The sequence below is a fragment of the Otolemur garnettii genome, unplaced genomic scaffold, assembly GCF_000181295.1.
Source record: "Otolemur garnettii isolate 467f Iridium unplaced genomic scaffold, OtoGar3 scaffold00021, whole genome shotgun sequence".
Taxonomy (NCBI): Eukaryota; Metazoa; Chordata; class Mammalia; order Primates; family Galagidae; genus Otolemur; species Otolemur garnettii.
Genome location: NW_003852416.1, coordinates 9,410,747 through 9,427,943, shown reverse-complemented (window position 1 = coordinate 9,427,943; position 17,197 = coordinate 9,410,747). Strand labels below are relative to the sequence as shown.

General features: G+C 45.9%; 1 protein-coding gene across 1 annotated transcript in view; it reads right to left on the bottom strand.

Annotated features, from left to right (window-relative positions):
- Positions 1-16,148, bottom strand: part of GPAM (glycerol-3-phosphate acyltransferase, mitochondrial) — a 62,533-nt gene extending 46,385 nt beyond the window's left edge. Inside the window, exon 1 of the mRNA XM_023511609.1 lies at positions 15,913-16,148. The gene's annotated coding sequence lies outside the window, so the exon portion shown is untranslated. The remainder of the gene's footprint in view (positions 1-15,912) is intronic.
- Positions 16,149-17,197: the final 1,049 nt, after the last annotated feature.

Below are 17,197 nucleotides of genomic sequence, written 5' to 3'. Positions count from 1 at the left end.
CACCTCTGGCATATGGGGCCAGCACCCTACCCTTTTGAGCCACAGGTGCCACCCAAAAGGGTAATTCTTAAAACAAAAGAAAGTGGGGTGGCGCCTATGGCTCAAAGGAGTAGGGTGCCGGCCCCATATGCCAGAGATAGCAGGTTAAAACCCAGCCCCGGCCAAAAACTGCAAAAAAAAAAAAAAAAAAAAAGTGTAAATGGCTATAACACCTGTCAGTAGGCCTGGACAAGGGTGGCCCTGGGAAAAGAAGTATTCAAGGAAGAATGTGTTAAAGTAGGCTCGGGACTTTATGAGTTTTGGAGCAAGAAATTTTTTTTTTTTTTGCTTGATAGAGAAGAAGGCAGCAGATTTCCCATCTTCCCACCCCAACCTGACCCTTTGAGTCAGAGTAAAGGGTACAATATAACTACAAAGAAGAAAAGGGACCCAGGACTCCAGTGGTGGCCAGCAGCACAGTAGGGGGTGGCCCACCACAAATAGAAGCCCACAGTGGAAAACCAAGGCAAAGCAGAGGCTGGGCAGTGAACACAATAGGCCCAATATACTTGAAGGATTCTGAAAGCACTTGAAAGGGAAAGCAGAACACAGGTAGAAACAAACTTCTTTTTACCTTTCATCCCTCTGAACCAATCTTCAACAAAATAAAGAAAAAGAGGGAAAAAAAAAGAATTTTCATGAAGAGGAGAAGCCGAACTACTTTACATTTAGATTATTCGCTTTCCAATAAGTTCAAAGTAAGCTAGAACCCTACTCATTAAGTCTAATGGGGAGGAAGATCAATCTAAGTTCATCTAAGGCTCACTGCTAGAATACTTATAAAGAAGTGCAGTCGCACTATTTTCAAGGAGATAGAAAAGCTCAAAGATTTTCTTTTGGAAAATTTATTCTCTTGGGTGCTCTCAACATACCCTGCATAACTGTCTTTAGCTTTAATTTACAGAATCCCAAAAGAAAAGGTCTCCAAGGTAGAGAGCGTTACCAGCCCAGTTGCCAGTGATCTACGGCACATAAAGCAGAACCGAAATGAGCATAACAGGCTTGACAACGGTCAAACCACATCTTTTCTAACAGTCATCATCAAATCACTCCGTAAAATGTTTGAAGTTTATTACAAAGAGGGTCGCAACATGAGTTTGTAGGGGTGCAGTGCCCCACGCTAAGACAGGGTAGTTTAGCTTCATGTGCTCCCCATGGAAAATGAGGGGAACACCAACATGAGTTATTAGAGAATAGGCTTTTAGTAATCCAGGATCACAGGGTGGAATTTCCTTTTGTAGCCCCATACTACTGGTTAAATAGATCTTGGATCCCAAAACTACCTCCACCCCATTCCTGGTGTACATCTAATTCTGCTGATGAGATGGCAGAACAGTTTCCCCTTTATCAATTATGCCATGGTCACTTTTATCAGAGGCTCTCACTTCTGGCCCGTTATTCCTACTTTACCTCTAGAAATCACTGGACACATATGTAAATTAAGCATACTTACAGGGATTATAGAATTCCTAGCATATAGAATTCACTATAGGTAATGGATGGGTTATATACATCCTAATATTGGTACTATTGGTTTTTCTCTAGGTTATTTAATAGTGATATTCTTAGAGGGTAGTTCTTCTAAATTTCTAGGTCACCTGCTCATTAACCATTGAATAAATATAATCTAGGTGAAGAGTGAATTATATATGAAGCACCATCAATTGATCCAATTTTTGAATGAATGAAATTATAACCTCCCAAAGATAAAGTTTAGTTGATTATAAGCTCCATAGAGCTGTGGCATATCTTAGGTACACAGGGTGAATTTTTTTTTTTTTGAGACAGAGTCTTATTCTGTTACCCTCATTAGAGTGCCATGGCATCATAACTCACAGCAACCTCAAACTCCTGGGATTAAAGGATTCTCTTGCCTCAGCCTCCCAAGTAGCTGGGACTACAGCTGCCCACCACAATGCCTGGCTGCCTTTCAGTTGCAGTTGTCACTGTTGTTTAGCAGGCCCAGGCCAGGCTTGAACCCACCTGCCTCAGTGTATGTGTCTGGTGGCCTAACCACTGAGCTACAGGTACCAAGCCCAAATTTTTTTCCATAATAATAATAATAGTTACAAAAATAAAATTACCTACTTGGTTAGTAATGCCATTTTATAACATAGTGACACTTAGCTAAATTCTAATTAAGCAAAGCAGTCAACTGGCTCTCTTCTGCATGTGACCTGGTTAACTATTCTTATTCACAAAACCAGAGATGACACAGATAGGAATCTTACTATTAATTAAGCATACTCTTTAAGATTACACCATAGCCACCATTTAGACATGTCCGAAATGGTAATTATTCTGAACCACTAATTATAGCTCAACAAACTACCTTATCTACCACTGTAAAGGGTCTTAGAATTTTGAAAGTCAACTCAATTTATGGTTTTTATCTTTCTCTGCCTAGTTGTCCTCATCTGTAAAACAAAGCTAATCATAGTACCTACTTTATAGAGTTGTGAGGACTGAAGATTAAAATATGTAAGGCACTGAGGCAGTGCCGGGCACATAGTGGTGTCTGTGGTTATAGTTTTCCTAGAAAAATGTCTAATCCTCTACAAGTAAGAGTCCTTTGGATCCAAATATCAGTCCCACTTGCTTTCTCAGTCATCATTGATATTGGGGTTGGTGTTTTAGATTATAGACCTCCCCCAGCTTTACCCGAAGCACATTTTCCTCTGATACTATGCTACTGATTGAGTCAGTAGAGTCTTAAAGCAGTAGTTTCTCACATGTTGGCATCCAGGAACACTTTGAGAATCTGATGAAACTCCAGACTCTCCCAGGAAAAACATATGTGTAACAGTTTGCATTCTATTTCAGTGGGCTCAAAATCCCTCTCCAAGGTCATTCGTGGGCCTCAGATTAATAATTAGTGTTTGTAGTATAGTTAGTTAAAAAAAAAAAGTATGGAGTTTCCTTAAAAACCTCAGAGCTAACATATGATCCAGCAAGATCACTTCTGTGTTTATGTATAAAGGAATTTAAATTGCTATACCAAAGAGCTATCTGCACTTCCAAGTTCATTGAGACATCATTTATATTAGCCAAGATATGGAAACAAACTTAGTGTCCATTAATAGATGAATGGATAATGAAAATGTGGTGTATATACAATGGAATTCTATTCAGCCTTAAAGAGGAAAGAAATCTGGTCATTTGCAGCAACAAGGGTAACCAAAAGGACATTGCTATGTTAAGTGAAATAAGATACAGAAAGACAAATACCAAATAATTATAACAGGGGAAATGGCCTGGAAAAGGATAAAAATCCTTTCTCTCTCTACAACTCCCCGCCCCCAGTTGGGAATTATAACCTACATCACTGCCTCAGGCCAGTGGTCAGGAAGGGTAGGGGAATGTTCTTTGTTCTTCATACTATAGAAAATGGCTCATTGGAGTTCTCTGGATAGAAGTCAAGAGATTGTTTCAGCTGAAGATGGGATTAATCAGAGCCATCCCTTTAAAAGCTCTGTATTTCTGCTCAGAAGCAAGACATTGGTCCTTTAATATGGGAGTCTGACAACCTCCTCATTTGCTGGCAAATTAATAAACTTTTCTTTCCTTCTCCTTAAACCACTTGTCCTCAAGGACAAGTGCCGAACTTTCAGGAACAGTGTTTTGCATGGAATCTAAAAATGTTGAACTCATAAAGCAGAGAGTCGAATGGTAGCTGCAGGAAGTGACAGAAAATGGGGAGATGTTGGTCAAAGGCTACAATCTTTCAGTGAGGCGGGAGACATAAACTCCTGGAGATATACCATACAGCATTGTAACTATAATTAAGAATAATGTACTATACACTAGAGAGTAGATTTAAGTGTTCTCACCCCCCAAAATGTCAAGTGTGTGGAGTGATGGATATGCTACCAAGCTTTATTTAATCATTCTGCAATGTTTGCATGATAAAACATCACTCACACTGTACACCATACATATATACAGTTTTTGTCAATTAAATAAAAAGGACCAATGTTCGAAAGCATGGCTTGGAAGATAACCATATTTGGATCTTGTTCTTTTAACAATGTCTAAAGCAAGATGAGAAACAGAAATGCATAGTTGCACCCTGTAAGGGAAGTTACTATTAGTGAGCTAAGTGCTTTCCATAAGAGGTTTTGATGAAGAAGAAGGAGGATGAAGAGAACAAAAAGACAAGAGTTATCCAAAGTGGATAAAAGTAAGCAAACCAAAGGTATACTTTTACCTCTAAGTGGCGGAGTATGTATACAGTAGTGCTCAGCTACTGTGAAGTACTGTCTGGCTATTATTAGCAACTCTGGAGGCACTTTGAGTAACTGATCATATCTAAAGCATCTTTTAAACCTCAAGCAAGTAAAATATTATCACTTGGGCTCTTCACTCAAGGATTCAAGAAGAAAAGAAATGCTAATTATGGGAACCGAGCTGTGAATTCTGAGTGACCCTAGGGAGGAAATGCTTATCTGGAGGTCTTGTGTTGCTGAAAAGTTATTAGAGTTTTGAGATTACCTTAACTGATTTTCATCTTAAGTGCTCTACCTGGAGAAGTATTAAAAGCTTCTGATAAGGAATGATTTCAAAAAGGTAATGGCGTTGGCCAGAAGATCTTCCCGGTGGGTGAGTCAGAGGCACCATGAGGAGAAAAGCCCTATGAGTGAGATGTGATGAACTTAGTACAACCAACAGCTGCCACTTTGGCCGGGACTCACTAGGCTCCTACTCATTTCTGCTTCCAACAGTGACCAATACCCCAGGCTGAAGAGAGAAACTAATAATACTTACAACCAAGATTGTAGAATGAAGCCAAGGACCCAGCTACATTTCTGCCCCATCAGGGTGTCAGATTGCATCCCTGCCTCCCAGCCAAACATCTTCCCTGGAGCCTACGAGCTCTGACACAGCTTCACTCCATCCACCTCTCCTCCCTCCCTCTGCCCTGATCCCCAAGGCCATCCATCTGTTCCTGAACCATCCCAAGCTCATCCCAGGTTCAAGGCCTGTGTCTATGGTCCCTTCTGCCAGGAACATTCCTTCTCTAGATATTTCCACAACTGATTCTTATTTTTAGACACTAGCTCTGTTAGCAACTGTCCCTGTCTTGTCACTTTCTTCCATAACATCCTATTTATTTTATTTACCACTCTCTGAAAATAACCTGTTGATTTATTGTCTTGTTATCTGTCTTGCCCATTAGAAAGTGGGGGAAATGTCTCCATGAGGCAGGAACTCTCTATGCCTTGACCACTGCCATCACTCCCAGGCCGAGCACAGAGAAAGCACTAAATACATCTTTGTTAGATAAAGGAATGAATGATCTTCATCGCAGCTACGATGTTTTGATCATTTCCTCTGTGCCAGGCATAGCACCCTAGGTTTGTACAAATACTATCTCGATGAATTTACATAGTCATACTCTAAGTCAGGAGCCAGCGCATTTTTTTCCATAAAACGCCAGATCATAAATCTTTTAGTTTTTGTGGAATATATGGTCTCTTTCACAACTACTCACTCCTATTGTAGCAGGAAAGCAGCTGTAGACAACATAGAAGCTAGTTGATGTGACTGTGCATCAGTAAAGCATTATTTACCAAACAGGCGGTAGGTGGGATTTGCCCCCAGGATTATAGTTTACCAAGTCCTCCTTTAAGCCATCATTCTATACATGGTACCCAGGGACAGGTGTAAAGGGGGTGGGGCATAAAAGAAAAGCATTAAAATGTGTACTTTGAGCATAATGATCACTTTTCAAATAAGGAAGGCAGCAGGTAGAGAAATGGTTAAGTTTGAAAAGGCTCAATTGGAGATCAAGTTTTGATAGGCATTACGTCTCTACTGACTCAAACTTTTGACTGAATTATAGCCGTCACTGACATAACAATAGGGTTCCATTCAAATAATTTATTCTATTTTCAGCCAGGTCCTACTCATATTACAATTACACATGATTTCACATGCCAACACCCTTACCAACCTACATAAATTTCATCCCAAGTAGGTCCCAAATAGTCGATATTGAAGGAAAATGTACTGTATCACTCTATGAAATCCCTTCCTCTTTCAACCCTGAGCCTGAATGCATCAGTCTTTCTCAAACAAATTGGTGAGTTATTGGCCAGAGGTGAAAGACGAGATGTGAATCACAGGTCTAAGCTAGCTCAGAGAAATCTCTGCACATCTCACTGGGAAGGTGACCATTATTTGTGCTCGTTTAGTGATTCAGAGTGGCTCTTGAGCCTGAATATCAGCACTAAAGCAAAATATCAACTCACCAGTCCCTTGGGTCTGGACTGGGAGGCAAAGGGACAAAGGAGGTAGCTCCAGTAATGGGCGTGGGCTGGAGTGTGGAGGTGGGGCCTTCCCTCAGCACTCTGCTTTGAAAGAGACACTGAACTTCCTCTGTGTGTGAGAGAGAGAGAGAACACTCAGTCTCTTCCTACTCCAGGTTGCTAAGATAGAAAATTGAAACACCCTTCTCCGGGTTAGCTCTAGGTAATTAGAAACATATTAGACAAACTATTCATTTCCCTCTTATCTAAAGAAAGAGTCCTTCAAGACATAGCCTAAGAGAAAGATTCCCTCTGCAAAAAAGAACAGAGTTTTTTATTTTTTATTTTTTTATTTTTGAAAGAGTCTACCCCCTGAGCACAGTGGCATCATCATAGCTCACTGCAACCTCAAACTCCTGGGTTTAAGGGATCCTCCTGCCTTAGCCTCCCTTGTGGAGGGGCCTACAGCTATATGCCACTGTGGCTAGCTAATTTTTCTATTTGGGTAGAAATGGTCTCATTCTTGTTCAGGCTGGTCTGGAACTCCTGACCTCAAAAGATCTTCCTGCCTTGGCCTCCCAGAATGCCAAGGTTACAGAGTAAGCTACCATGCCAGACTCTTGTACATTTTATTCTCATCTATTTTTGTGCAATTTTGCTAACATGGGCTGAAATGAGTGAGCGGGAAAGCAGCCCCCAGTGGTGGCGATGCTGGTGGTGCCAGCATCTGCAGGGAACACGTGCCCCAGCTCTGCCATTCACCAGCTGAAGGCCTGGCTCCGCCCCTCACTCTTCACCTTTTCAAGCCTATTTTCTGATCAGTAACAGAATGAATCAACTTCAAGCCTTTTCATCAACCCAAACTTCCACTTCTCACTGTCTGTTTAATATCTATTATGTTTATTATTATTTATAGCTACCATTTAGGATGATACATATTATCAATAATAATAGATTTCTATTGAATGCTTAGTATTGACCACGATGTGCCATGTGCTTTCCATGAATTTTATTCTTTAATTCTCCTGATTGCCCAGTGACGGAAGGACCTTCACGATTGCAGACTTCTCAGGCATGGCACAAAGCTAGGACTGAGGAAGGAGATACACGGCTCCCAAGGTCACCCGGGAAGGGAGGGAGAGTGCGGATTGTGAGCCTGAGCCTATTCATTCAGGTCAGGGCATGACAAAGAGGAGAGCACATCTGAAACTCTGTCACCCTCAACTCCCGATCACGTGTCACAGTGCCTCTCCCCACGTCGGGCCACTAAGTACCAAGGCATTTTGCCTGGAGCAGATGGTGCAGCCCTCTATGGATGTCCAAGGCTTGGCCTTTGCCCTCAAGACTCTGAGAACCCAGGGGAAGGGACAAGAACCCAATCAGAGCCCAGGAGGAGCAGACCAGTAACATGCATAGTAGGATTCCCTGGTCCTGATTCCTATCGTCACTGTCCTGCACAAGCAAACAGATAACAATGGCATCTGTCTGGTAATTAAAGAATCTTTTTGTGGGTTTTGTTTTTATAAAGAGTGGCAACCCCCACAAAGATGGCCCAAATCAACAATCTAGCAATATAAGAGATTGGGGGGGCTTTTCTTGAAACAAACTTTGGGGGATTTTTTTAAATGACATATCATGGTGGCTTGACCAGGGAGGGGGTTGGGGGACAGGTAGGAAGCAAAGCAAAGGTTTGTTAAAAAAAAAAAAAAAAAATCAGAGCAACGCTGGCAAAATGAATGACTTCTACCCAGGAGGACAGATTGAGACTCTGTCTCAAAAAAAAGTAATCACAAAAGGTGTGATTACTGAATATGACCTGTGATCACTGAATGTGACCTGTGATCTAGCTGCTTTCCTATACACTGATAATTACACCCTGACAACAGTGGGGAAACTGATGTTTTCATCAGGCTACGTGGCCAGCAAGACTCCAAACCAAGATTCTCTCTTTCTTTCCACTCTGCTTCCCTGCCTATGCAAAGGCCACCTTAGCTGTAATTCATATTTTCAGGAAATAAATGGACTTGCTCAATAGAATATTTGGAAACAGGTATTTAAGCAACAGAGCCTAACACAGTTCCTAGCACTTAGTAGAAGCTCAATAAAACAGGAGGTATTAACAACTCAGTGTGGGCTCTCAAACTCAGGCAGAAAGCACCTGATCCAATGGTTCTCAGCTGGGAGTTATTGTTCAACCCCCACCCCCACCCCCACATTTCAAAATGTGTGGAGATATTTTTGGTTGTCACAAATGAAGGGAAGGATCCTACTGGCGTCTAGTAGATTGAGACCAGATGCTGCTAAATATCCCACAATGTACAGGTCAGTCCCCATAAAAATAGCATCATCTAACCCCTAGCATAGAGGGTGAATGATTCTGATCGAATGCAACACGTTCTACAGATAAAGAAACCAAACACAAAGAGATAAAGAAACTTTCCCAGGGCCACAAAGCAAGCACAATTATGTCAGTTCATGTGGACTACACCCATTGCTCTTCAGGCTGGAGCAGCCCCCGAATAAGTAACCAGCGCAGAGGATTCGGACACTGAGACCCAGAACACAGAAATCCTCCCCTAAAGATCTTTGCTACTCACATTCCCACTCCTTCCTTTCTAAGGGATGCAAGCCAAACACAATGATCTAGGCAAAGAAAGGTTTCTATTAATAACTAAATGGGCAAGTTAAAAATATATGTTAATAACTAAGTGGTCGTATCAGGTCAAGGTGGAAACTGCCAGAAATGGATTCTCTCTAAAATGTACTAGTTATTTGAATATCATCATTACCAACAACCTTTTTTTTTTTTTTTGGCCTCCTATGTGCCAGGAGGTGTGCTGGGTCCCCAGGGAGAGATGGGCAGAGGGAGAATATTCAGAGGGAGGTATTCACTGATACCAGACATGAAGCATATCCCTGACCTCAAGAAGCACTCAGTCCATGCACGAGGGTCTCTTTGCAGTTGCTAACAGAGGAGGCCAACATTGCAAACATACAGAAAGCAAACCCCCACCCCTTGTAGCTAGATATCTAAGCTTAGCACTTAGACTTGCTTACTTTAAATAACTTTTAACACAGAAATATCCAACTATTGCCCAAGAACTTGGACTTCACCACTTGCCTTCTTGGGATTGTTTTGCTTGGTAGACATTTTCTTCTATCCATCAAGCTTAGTGGGGGAATTCCCAATGGCCTGGAACACATCTAAAATGTCAGGATAAGGCCGGGCGTGGTGGCTCACACCTATAATCCTAGCACTCTGAGAGATTGAGGGCGGTGGATTGCCTGAGCTCACGAGTTGGAGACCAGCCTGAGCCAGAGCAAGACCTCCTCTCTAAAGATAGCTGAGCACTGTGGCAGGTACCTGTAGTCCCAGCTACTTGGGAGGCTGAGGCAAGAGAATTGCTTCAGCCCAAGAGCTTGAGATTGTCGTGAGCTGTGACAACATAGCACTCTACTGAGGGTGACAAAGTGAGACTCTGTCTCAAAAATAAAAATAAAATGTCAGAATAACCAGATGCATTTGGGGATTTCATTTAACCAGAGCAGAGCTGATGGCCCCAAAACCCCCTCACCGACACGGGTGAATGGAGAACCCCTACTTTAAGCCAGGTTACAGGCATCTTTTACAGCCATCTCTAAGCTGCATCTGAGTGGGAGCCGGTGACCTGAGTTAACTCCAAAGATCAACTTTTATCTTGAAATATCAATGAAAAATTAAACATCCCGATAACACTGAGTACTAATGGCTTTTATTTCCATTACAACTGCTTTCTGAGACGGATAATTCCCCTTTAGATTTTCATGAGTTTGGCCCAGAAAGCAGATACTTGAGGCATTAAACATACAGGAGCCTGGGACGCCAAGAAAACAGTAGTTTCTATTTAAGGATCTGGCTGCCACAATCAGCTAAGTGTCTTGGGGAAGCAAGTGGAATTTAAACACATCAATTCTGCCACGCTGCTACACACTGAGAAATTGGAGACCAAGACGGACACACCAAAGGTTTGGGCTTGGGTGTCAGGAGCAGCCCATTGGACAGTGCTTCCTAGACTGCGAGCTATCACAATGAGGCAAACAGAGGGACACTAACTTCTTTATTCTGCCCAGTGATAACACAAAAATTAGAATAAACATAAATTGTCAATCGACTAACACCATCGCTTGCTCATACCAACAAGCAGAAAGGATAGACTCTCAGAATAAAGGGAACTTCCTCAAATTGGGTACATATAGCTGTATTGAAGTCTGGCTACTTTGTCTTTAGTCGTATGTCACTGGAAAAAACATCCTAGGCTAACAATGTGGAAGGTGGGTACTGTGGGTGTCAAGGAGCCACTGGAGCTGGCTGAGACTGTGGATGTCAAGGAGCCACTGGAGCTGGATGAGTGTTCGGGCAAGGGCAGGGAGGGGTGGGGGAGAACTGGGGAGACACAATTACAGTGTGCACACCCCACCCCACTCCATGGTCAGGTCCCGGGTTCCGCTCTGCAACTCTGCACCAAGTTGCCTGTGGAATCACCTGTCTCTTCCACTGGGCTATGAGTTTCCTGAAAGCGCCACTTGGCCTTGCAGTCCTGAGTCAGGGGGCTTCTTAGATAGACTCGGGGCAGGGATGGCAGCCTAGCAAGGCCTTGAAGGAGTGATGGCAACACTCCAGGGACACACACATGTGCCTCAGGGACCCTGCAATCTGAGGGTGACAGGACACACTAGTGGGCTCAACCTGGCTTCATCCCACAAGATCCTTAAAATGGGCCTCCAAGGGGTGCTCCGTGGAGGTGACAACTGCTGCTGCTCCGGCCAGTTGCCTGGGGACCAAGTGCGCAGCCCCTCCTGCTGGGCCCGGAATGGGGAGAAGCCAGCCTCCTGCCTGCCCTGCAGCTGGGTCCCCCGGCTTCCCATTGCCAAGTACCAGATAGCTCAGTCCTAAGGTTTTCAATCTTCCCAGGCTCTCATTCCTCAGTCACTTTTTGGAATTGACTCAAAAAAAAAAAAAAAAGAAAGAACTGTCAGTAGCAGAGGCTAAGGGTTAAGTCCCACAGCAATCACCCCTTTCCACAGAGAGAGTCCAGCCCGCAGGGAAATGGTGTCACTTTCTTTCAGGACTCATTTTGAGTGGTTTTCTTTTCTTTTCTTTTCTTTTTTTTTTTGGCCAACCCGATTTCTGGCAGGATGTTGATGCCACTGCACAGCCACTTGCCGGGGGAGGGGGCTGATGCAGAACTCTAAGCAAGTGTGTGGAGGAGGAGGAGGAAGAGGAAGGCGGGGTGGGAAAAGGCTTCTGCCTGCCTGGGGCTGCCGGCTGAGAGCCTGGAAGCCGGGAAGGAATGCTCTAATTAGCCCTGCCGGCTCAGCAGGGCACCAGGGGTCGCCAGCCTGCATCTGACATTCTGCTAGCAGTTGGAGAACAGGCCGGCTGTGGGGTGTGGGAGAGGTGGTAAGCAAGGCTGTGAGGTCTGGAAACTGAATGATGAGGGCGAACTTTCCATTGCAAACATACTGTCACTCTCCTGAGCTGTTGGGGGTAATCTGCCTTGGGGTACAACCGGCTATTCAGAGTCACTTTGGAAACATTCCTGGTCTAGTTTTTTATTGCATATCATCTCTGCTCCTTTCTCAAGGGCTCCCCCCCAAACAGGGAGTTTTCAAATCCTGAACTCATGTGGAGAAGACCTGTGTGCCCTGAAGTCTCTGTTCCTACCCTTTCCCACCGTTATAGCTCCCTTCAGGCATCCCTGGCCAAGACGCTGAAGTCCCTTGGAGGTCCCCGTAAGCCCTGTGGCAAGAAAGCCATAGGCAGGGATTGACTAGCAGATAGCTGGAGGTGAATGAGACCCCAGGTAGCAGCAGGAGATGCAGAGAGAATTGATATGCTTCCGCAGGTCAGGGGGGCAGCCCCCCAAGTTGGGAGAGGATGAAAGATGCTGGCACTGCCCTTCATTCACAGGCCTGCGGCTAATCATTTCCTTTCATCAGTCTCTGTAGGCTTAGCCTTCTCATAGCTTCTGGCTTGTCTGGAAAAAATGCTAACCAGCTCTTTGCAGAGCTGTCCCTGATGCCCAGCCAGAGCACTCACAATAGACACTGTGTGTAGTGCAAAGGGAACAGGGTGCTCCTTGGGGGAGGCCGAGAGGGCAGCCTTGGGAGCATTCATGGGCAGCAGGGAACAAACCATGGACCCATCCCCAAATCCTCAGCCCCTGCTCCCCTGGTGGCCTTCCTGTTCTCAGAACTCCATTATTAGAGAACACCACTGTAGGTGGGTTAATGGCCCAGGCTGGACAGGTAGCTACTTGAGGCGGAAGGACAGAGGGAACTTTGGCCACAGGAAGGACATAGTTCTTGGAAGGGACTTAGAAGGTTTCTTCTGAAAGCAGTGACCCAGGAGGAGGGAGGATGCTGGGCTCCACTGGGGGAGGAGGAAGCCGTGCTGAGAGAGAAGGGGTTCCAGGAGGCAGTGTAGGCTGCTCCCCCCTTCCTTGAATCTGGACCTGGCCTCTGTCCACCAGCAGAAGAAGCTGGGGAAGAAAAGCCCCAGACAGGGAGTCAGAGGCCCTCACTTCATCCAGCTCCATTCTGCCACCAAATCATAAAATGCCAAAGGTGGGCCACTCAGTCCTAGGACGACTTCAGTCAAAGACCCTTTTTCTGATTAGCTCCCACCCCATCTAAATTTGGTCCTTTTCCTCATCATGGATGGGAATGACCTGTTTATTGAGGTGATTTTTTTTTTTTAATGCCTGTCATCCAACTTCCGCGAGGGCAGCAGTTTCCGCTGCCTCGGTCTCCACCAGGTCGCAGTGTCTCTCAAAGGGAAGGCACAGCCAGTGCTGCTGAAACAGAATCTCCAACTGCAGAGTAACCCCAGGAGAAAAGTATGATACTCATTTTAAAAATGAGGAAATGAGAGCTCGGGTCATTTAAATAACAAATGGGAACAAAGCATCAGCTGTGGCTAGGAATGACCTTTTTCCATACTCGTTACTACTTTTCTAGCAAAGATGAACAGATTTACAAGAGGCCCCAATGCTGAAAGCCCTTGGTTTAGACTTTTTCAAATGAAATGTTCTAGGACCAGAACTCCAAGGCCACTCCCTGAGAGAGGAGGAGGTGAGAAGGGGTCACTTCATGACTGAGGGGAGCTCAAAGTTGGGGGCTCCAGGCAGGAGTCCGGGCAAGAACAAGGAGACTGAGGACCCACAGCAGGGAGAGAATCCTCACTCAGCAATTGGGGAGACAGATGGAAAGACAGGAATGTTCAAGGGAACCAGGTACCAGGATGCAGTGAGCCCAGCGCCAAGGAGCCAGAGAAACCCCTGGCATAGGGATGGGGCAATAGCTTTGAGGCTAGAGTGGTCTGACCCCAGGTCTGGGCTCTTAACCGGCTTGGGCATGACACTTATGCTCTCTCAGCCTTGGTTTGTTCCTCTAAAACACGGAGTGGTGCTGACCCCCCAACCTCTTTAGGAGGCTAAATTAGACCAGCACCGCCCCTGAGTACAGTGAGTAGCCAGACAGCACAGCTTCCCCAGATGCGTCCTTCAAGGCTGGGCCAAATCCCACATCCTTCCCTAGGCCCATCAATTGACAGCATGTAAGTGGTTAAACCCAACTACTGAGGCAGGTAAGAGGCTGGCAGGAAAGCAGATCCTGATGAAGAGGACAGGGAGGAGCTCAGAACAGAAAGCATCTCAGTTCAAGGTCTGTGTCCGCTGATCACTGCACGCTTAAAGCTTTGCTCACAGCCTGGCACAGCTGGTGCTGACCGAACGGGTCTAACTGGGCATGAGAAGGAGTCACCACAATCTACCACTTAGCCTGCTGTTCCTGGCTTATTCAACTGAGGAGTCAAAGCATGGCCCTGAAGTCAACCATGTGCTGTGCTAACTTGGACATTTTCCTTAACTTACCATTTGCTCATCTGTCGAATGGGTTGACACCCACCTGTTGTTGGATTAAGAAGTGTAAAGCGCTAAGAGCACTGGGCAGACAGAGGTGCTCCGGCTGCTATTGCCAACAAGAGTCTACTGGGTATTAGATGTTGCTGGGCTGGGACCCAGCTGGGAGTGAGACCTCGCCTTCATGGGCGGTCAGTCTAGAGGAAGCAACGCACTGGGACGGGAAGGGGAAGTTCAAGGAACCCGACTCTCAGCAGAGGAGGCAGATTTACTCAGAGGAAGCTCTGACTAAGCTGTTCCCTCAGCCAGACCTGGGGGCAGGGGAGAGGGAAGGGAAGAGAGCTCTAAGCAGAAAAGATAAAACGTGATAAGCTTTGACCATGGAGGGGTGTGAAGGACTGAGGGAGTGTCCCTAGGGCAAGATAGAGATGGAGGAGGACAGGAAAGGAAGCCCAAGAGGTGCAGGACACAGACCATCCAGACAGTGGCAAAGGGAGGAAACGCTCACCAAAGATCAAAGTTGCAGGTCCAGGAAGTATAAACACACCCCCCACCCCAACCCTGGGCTTGTCCTCCACCACTTGGCACTTCCTTTAAAATTAGAAGATGAGCAGGATTCACTGTGACAAACCTCTCAGACATATGACTCTGAATAGTCTCAGGAAATCCAACGGGCCCCAGCAGAGAAAGCCCCACTGCAGTCAGCAGAGAGAATGGCCTGCGTCCTGTGGGAGGAAGACATGGTGTCACCCTCCTGGACACCCTGGATGCGAACACTTGAGAATTAAGACAACACAGACAGAAACACTTAAGAATAAAGACAGCCATCAAGACCAGAGAAAGGAAATGCAGTTGGCGAGGTCACTTCTTAACCTACAATACATAGAGAGAAAAATCAGTTTTAGGAATCCCGGTATACTGTAAGAGCATTGGTTTTGCATCACATCCTCTCCTCCGCGGCCACCTCCAGCCAAACCTAAGAATCAGGGAAGATGACGTCCTCCTTCCTTCTCCTTCCATCTTCATTCCAGGTCGCTAACTCCCCGGGCCCCACATGGAGCCCAGCTTTCATCTGTAGTGAGGAACTTCTTCAACATAAAGCTTGTCTCCCCAAGCCAATGTCAGGTCGCATCACTGAGATGAGAATACATGGGGATAGCAAGGGACAAAGCACACCAAACACAGATCTTAGGCAAAGTGGGAAACCAACTCTCATAAATGAGGTGCTCAGCCCCTTTTCTCTGTAGCTGATACTACAAGGATGGGTGCAGGATTTGTACCGCCAAGCAGAGAATTAGAAGGCCACGTCCAGTGGCAAATCAGATTTGATGACATTCCAAGCTACAGCAATTAGGGTTTTTTTTATAAAGTGTCCAAAATCCTCTCAGGACTTTGGGGTTCTGAGCCAGGGTGAAGGATTACATGGAGGCCAAAAGGGTGGCTAGACCACAGGAAGGATTCCATGGGGGGCAAACACCCACTTTTTCTACATCCCAACTGTGCTGGCACCTCGTTCCGCTGCAGACAACTCACACCTGAGCCTGGGCTTTGCCTTTCCACAGAATCCCAACACTCTGAGTTCTCTTTTCTTCCACTTTCTTCTTCCCACTTGCAGCCTCTCATGTGTGCACTTTGCTTCCCCAGCCCCCCAGCCCACCCCTGTGTCTCCTATCATGACATCCCCCCAAATTATACCCACCCCTCACTCCAAAGTGCTTAAATACCTGTGTCCTTGACTCTGTAGTCTGAAGAATTACTTCCCACCAGTTGATGAGCAAAGCTGATTCAGACCCAGGAGAAGGCAGCCCCAGGCTGTGGGCGACTGTGAGTCCGGCCCCTCTGGGCACCTGCTTGTATGACCAGAGGCTGAAGGACTCTGGGTGCTCAGCAGCTACCTCAGAGAAAGTCCCTCAGCTGCAGCAAACTCTCCCAGTGCAGTTTTGAAACACCACAGCAGGAGGAAGGCTCTTTAATCAAATAATAACCAGCCAGAGATAAGGCCTGCTAGGCCGAGTGTAGCCAGCCAATCACATGCTTCCTTCCGACTGCAAGGACAAACAGATGCAGACTCTGGAGTGAGTTTCAGATCTTGTTATAATTTAATGATGCAGTGGGTGGTGTCTTCTTTGGGTGGCCTGGTAAGGATTTTCTAACTAGGGAGTGAAGCTCTGAGCTCAGTGACACTCCAGGTGGAGGCTCCCGGCCCAGGGGCTGCAGTTTAGTGCCCCGAGTGGTCACGTGGGGCCCCAAGCTCCAGCCCTGGCAGCTTCTAACTTGCCAAGAGCATTCTCCCCACTGAGGGGAAGTGACTCCTTAGCGGGGCTGAGCCAGGCTGGGGTCACTAGCAGGGGAGCCTCTTTGACACCAAATGTGCAGCTCATGGTACCCTGAAAAGGTGGCGGAAACCCAACATGGTGACCAGCTGTCCCAAGTTGGAGGTGATTTACATGCACTTCCTATCTGCCCTTCACCCATCGTGGCTTTGTGCTTGATTAATTTTTATCTTTTCCACCTGCTGCCACCCTCCCTTTCTGAAGCGTCACTGTCCTGCTGGGCTAGAAAGAGCCCTTATAAAGAGGGCAGGCTCTGGGGACTAACCTGGCCTGGGGTGAATAATGGCCTATGATGTGACTTTGAACATGGACGTCAATCCCTTCCCAGCAGAGCTGCTGCAGAGTCTAACCATGTGAGAACTCCCTCTGCTTTCTGTAAGGCTCTCACAGACTTGTAAATGGTCTTGACCTATTAGAGCTCAAGGCTTAAAGGAACCTAAAGGGAGCCCTTTTGTTATGTAAATAACCATTCATTCAAGAAATATTTATTTTGCATCCACCATATTGGGAGACACACACATCAATGACTGGGGGGACCAAGATGAACCAGACCCTTCACAGTTCCCAGCCCCCATGAAAGGATGGCCCAGCACAGGAGGTAGAACGTTGTGAGAAAGGTCTTTGGTGTAATGCAACCAATGACCAGGGCCAACAAGGGGGCTCGTCATGAAGTGCC